At 38.0% G+C, this 5,528-nt stretch overlaps 1 long non-coding RNA gene across 1 annotated transcript; it reads left to right on the top strand.

The window, feature by feature from the left end:
• Positions 1–93: 93 nt before the first annotated feature.
• Positions 94–5,374, top strand: LOC106533382 (uncharacterized). Its single transcript, XR_001312239.1, has 3 exons — positions 94–701; positions 907–969; positions 4,984–5,374. It is a non-coding gene; the product is annotated as an uncharacterized LOC106533382 (long non-coding RNA).
• The last annotated feature ends 154 nt before the right edge of the window (positions 5,375–5,528 follow it).

The following is a 5,528-nucleotide window of genomic DNA, read 5'->3' as shown; positions in this document are numbered from 1 at the left end:
CAGTCTCCCATCCTGAGGAAACGGTAGAGAGGAAAAACTCCCTGCTAATCAGGAAGAAACCTCCAGCAGAACCAGGCTCAGGACAGGCGGCCATCTGCCTCGACCTGCTGGTTGAGGGACAGGAAAGAGACACAGACAAACTACAAACTACAGAGTTAGTTGACAACGTTGGTAGGGAAATTTTGCCTTCTCAGCGGGACAAATCACACCAAAGACTTTTTTAAATTTTCTTCACTGAAAATCGTTGGGCACCATATTAAGACCAGTTGAAGCCTGAACAGCCACACATAAGTTTTAGCCACAGTTGAACGAACAAAACCTCCTTGAGCTCAGCAGTCAGACAGCAGCCATTTGGTTCCATTCTCCTCCAATTACGTCAGGCGTCACGTGACTCCAAAACCACATGTTTTTTCTAAGCAGAGTTTTTTTTCTTATATTTAAGACTATAAAAACACTTGCTAGGTATTTAGAGACCCAGTACAGCAACCATATTTACAGGTTCACCTCAGATGATGTTTTTCTGCAATGTGAAAGAACCTTAAAGATACACTTTAACATACTTGTATAAAGCAAACACACTGACAGCTTACACTGTTGAATGCTTATTTACTTATTAGACCTGCTTTATTTAGGTCAGTCTAGGGTGACCAGGAGATARACCACTGAAGTTGAACAAAACAAAGATCTGCCTTCAGCCAAAGGTAAGAATATTTGTAAGTGGAAATAAAATGAGAATGCAAATTTCTGAAAAATAATCAGACCTTTAGAGTCCACTGCCCTGAATCATTACTCTTCTTTATGTATGTTATTTTTGGCTTCTATGATTTTATATAGGTTTTTAATTTACTCTGTACCTGARGATGTTCTTAAAGTTGCATATATTCTGAGTTTTGTTTCTTTTAATAGAGAGATCAGATGACAAGCTACCAGTGGCCATGGAAGTCTCTGTCAACTCCAGCACAACTACAGGTAGTTTATCTTCCTACTCTGAGATTATAAATGGGCAGAAGCTTTAAAAATGTTGACAGACAGACATCTTTCTAACTGAAWAATTTACTTGACTTCTAATTGTTATAAAAAAATAATACCCATCAGGTCCAATATCTTAACTGAGTTTTCATTCTTCAAGCCAGGTTTGAAAACACGTGAACTTTTACTTATTTTTACAAGTGTTTACTGTCACTTTAATACCTTAACAGGTGTAAACCCATTTCTAATATTTCCTATTTTTTATTGAACTAAGCAAATTGGAAATMAATGAACACTGTTAATCTGAGTTTTCCTTGTTTTGCTGCCTGGTAAGGACCAAATAATGTCTCTACACTTAATTTTAGAATATCCTATTATTTTCATTCGARAGCATACTCTCAAGCAATAGTTTGATTTTAGTTCTTCTCCCCCTTCTTCTTCACTAATGTCACCTTGAACTGTCTTGGAATAAAAAACTAACTAGCATAATCAAAAGTAGTTTGGATGATTAGCTTAATAWTTCTCTTTAGCTGTACCTATATTTCCTAAACCCCTTTTTTCAATTTCTGGGTTGCAGTCACGTGACCTGGGTGACGTGTGAATGTCAGATGGGGGGAAAGTAAGTGATTTGCTCAGGTTCAAAACACTGTAAAATGGATCACAGCAAGTATGCTAATGCACTAAATCGGCTGGTGCAGACGAGATATCGTGAAAAAATTATGTGTACATTTAGGATCTGATCCATATTGTCTTAATAAAAAAGACTTGTCATATTCTGGAGTTTTTACCTGGCATCGAGGCAATCGACAAACTATCTGGTGCTGCAGACCCCATATTATATGATGATTCAGATGAAAGCTTTCAAAAGCCTCAAAGCTACAATTATTTAGTTTCAGGTTGGGTCAAACATTTAGGATCCAAAGAAGCTTTAAATGGCTGTCGACTTGTTTCTGCCTGGGTGAACAGTGACTTGTACTATTTTAAGTAATTAGCCTATGATGATAATGCTATTGTTAACGCTAACGAGTTAACTCCTGTTATTTCTATGTGCTTGAATATAATTGTAAATAATTTATTTAGCCAATATTTATATACTCAAATGTGATTAACTGTCCAATAAAATATCTAAAAATATGATTTAAATTATATGATCTTTACCTGTTAGAAAGTGGTTGCTGCAAACTCTTGCATTATTAATTTCCACATCTCCTGTTTTCAACCGAAGATTATTGATTCACATTTGTCGTCTTTTTTTTAATTCTTTTGTGAACACTTTCAGAACACGATTAAAACGTACTATATTTCTCCTGATTAGAGCGGTTGCAACAACTGTACATGGCACAAAATTTAGGCATTTTGAAACTGAATCAACAGAAGCAAACAGAGCTATTTACTTCCTGCCCCCCATCTGCATTTCATGACGTCGATACTATGTCATCTGCAACCCAGCAATAATGTTCAGGGGTGGACATAAGAATTTTTTCAGGTTATCCAGTGGACAACCTGTTGACAAATCTGGTTGTCTGTAAAACATTTTGGTTGTCCGTAAAACATTTTGGTAAAAAAAAAAAAAAAGTAATTTAATATGTAGGCTTTATTGTTCTATATACAAAGTTTACTATATACAAATGTTCTCAGTCAGGTTAACAGTTTCAGGAGCTGCTTGAGTAAAACTTCCTCATTCTCCTTCTCATACTCTTCTTTGAAATAGAAACCAAAAATATTGCTACTAAAACTTTTCCACACCTAGAAGTTACCCAACATCCATAAGCTTTCTGCTTACAGGCCAAACATTTTCATTTAATTAGGAGTATACTGTGTACATGACCTTATTAAAAGTTACAGTTTACTGTTCTTAGGACTGAAGACTTTCTGAAAATAGCTTTTAAACAGTTTTAGTCAGTTTTTAAACAGCTCTTCTATCATTTTAGTGTTTTCAACTGAGGGGCTTTGTTATAAAAAATATAGCACAAGAAGTTCTCTGCACTGAAAAAGTATATATATTTTTACAGTTTTTTTTACCAAATAAGTTTCCCCACTAAAGTTATTGTGTAATTTAAAGGCATTGAAACATCTGGTTAAATTTAAAAGATATTTATGATTAATTGCAAACACCTGAAGTTGACCAAGAACTCAGTAATTTTAGAAGACAATCAAAGTCAAATGGTTTTGTTAGAAGCCCCCCCATGATTAACATGGATTTTTGTGATATTTATTGATTTTTGATGCTCATCAGGTCAACATCTGAAGGGGTTGACGTGTATGGACCCTTAAGTCCTGGGCTGGTCAGAGCTGCGCTGTGCAGCAGTTGCTGCCCCTCAGTCACAAGTAGGGGTCTCTGCGGACGAGTGCGAATGACTGGGCATGTCACAAGGAAAGGCGATTCTAAAGTGACACACCTGATTTGACGGACTTTGTTAAAGGGACACACCTGACTGGACAAGCAAAACAGGGYCGCTACCGTACGGCACCACCTCATTGGACAAGAACAAAAGGGGCATTACTGTACGGCACCACTTTTTCTGGAGAACCCTACTTGGGTCACATTTCTCCTAGTTAACCTTAGTGTTGGGGTCAGGGTCAGGCTGTAAAGAGATCAAGCAGGTTTTAAGGATACTGTCATGTAGGCCTAGGTGGAAAATAGTCCAGGAAACACCGAGGGCTTTCCCAGGAGGTGTTCACCAGTGTTGAGTGAAACTGACCACTCACATGACCCACCTTGCTGTTTTGATTGGGTAAAACTTTGACTGTGGTTCGTTTTATTGTGTGAAAGAACCATCAGTTTCATCCCTAGACGGCTTTGACAAGTTTTTTTTCTCCCATTCATTTTTACAATGATAAAAACCTGTGGTGGAAAACTTTAATCTAGTCTTTTTTTCTTGATTATAGAGTGGACAACTGGAAAGCAAGATTGGTTTGTCCGAAAAAAAAAAATAGATTGTCTCGGATAACCTAAACAATGGTTGTGTCAACCCCTAGCCTGACCCTTGCCATCCTACACAGTTCCTCTCAATTCTAGTTTACCTTCACTGCGCTGTCTGGGATTTCTCCTATACACAAGGATTGCTTCAGGAGAATTTGTCAAAGCCTATCAGCAAACAGAAGGCAGAGTTTTGAACAATGTTGACTTCCTGCACAGTGTCTGCTAGTTGGTTTAGCAATGGCAGTGGAGGAAGTGAATGAAGCTAGTCTGTGTTGATAAGGCTTCCAAATTAAATTAAATTTGTCTGACAAAGCAGCAGCTCTCATTTACAGTCTTGTTCAGCTTGGTACTTTTCTCCTTTCAGTAGGGTTGTTTACAGCACCCACAATTTCCCCTTAGCTTCTTAGCTTAGTCTCCTTCACAGTGGAGCTGGCACACATACGTCGCGGCCAACTGATCCAATTATTTTAAACTTCAACAGAGGCCACACCTCCAGCAAGAATCACTTCTCTATAGCTGAGAGTCCAAACCCTCGTACGAAGCAAAGTGAAGGACAAGGGACTGGTTTTAACCAGGCTAGTCAACCCCTGGTGTTAGGAAAAACCTATCAGGCCCTTCTGAGTTTTCCCAGGCTGGACTCAAAAGGGAAAAACAAAGAAAGATTTGTGTTCCATCCGTTAGAGGGCCCCACTTAGGTTCACCGAGTCTCTAGCTACCATCAAAACACTCAAAAACCCTCCTTTTAGTGAAATTCTTTGGAAATGTCTACTATATTAAGCAATTGTGTTGTTGTTTTTTTTACTTTTTGAACAACCCCCTGGCCTTAATCATTTATTCTCGTGACATACTTTGCACAAGTACTACTCTCCTGTACTGCTGATGCTGTTAAAACCCCTGGGGAAACTTATGGGTTCATTCATTACCAGCTTCAATAGTCATACACCCACTGCCACTGTAAAATATTTTTGCGGCAGTCTACTACTAATGTGGTGAAGAAATGTTTCCATGGTAGCTTTTATAACTTGCTCTGTCACAAACATTAAAACCTTTTTTCATTGAAGAACACTTATGTGCTTCTAATCATTTTTCAGGGCCATCACAAAYGAGAGTGAAATGGAGCCAAGAAGAAATCCAGGCAGTGGAGCAAACGCTCATGGYCTGTATTGACTCTGGAAAGGTTCCTGGGAAAGCCCAGTGTATGAAGTGCATTGAAGCCTCACCAGTGGCCCTCAAGGACAGGACATGGCATGGGGTGAAATTCTATGTGAAAAATCGCATAGACGCATTGAAACGAGAGACTTTCAAAAGAAGGTAAACGTTGACCTTTTATTACTGTGAATGGAAACAGGCCATCTGTTAGTGCCATAAACACACTGGTTGTGTTTGGAGTTTTGAAACAGTTGCAGTCAAGTTTTGTTATACAAGAATGCATCGTACTGCATAGTAATGTTGTGTTTTAGTTAAAAAACAAAAAAATGTATGTTTTACAGAAAATGTAAGACTTTCATAAGAAGGTAAATATTGAGCTTTTATTACTGTGAATAGAAAAAGGCCATCTGTTAGTGCCATAACCATACTAGATGTGTTTGGAGTTTTGAAACAGTTGTGGTCAAGTTTTGTTATACAAGAATGCATC

Source organism: Austrofundulus limnaeus, unplaced genomic scaffold, assembly GCF_001266775.1.
Source record: "Austrofundulus limnaeus strain Quisiro unplaced genomic scaffold, Austrofundulus_limnaeus-1.0 Scaffold0, whole genome shotgun sequence".
Classification (NCBI taxonomy): domain Eukaryota; kingdom Metazoa; phylum Chordata; class Actinopteri; order Cyprinodontiformes; family Rivulidae; genus Austrofundulus; species Austrofundulus limnaeus.
This window is presented reverse-complemented; position numbering and strand designations above follow the sequence as displayed.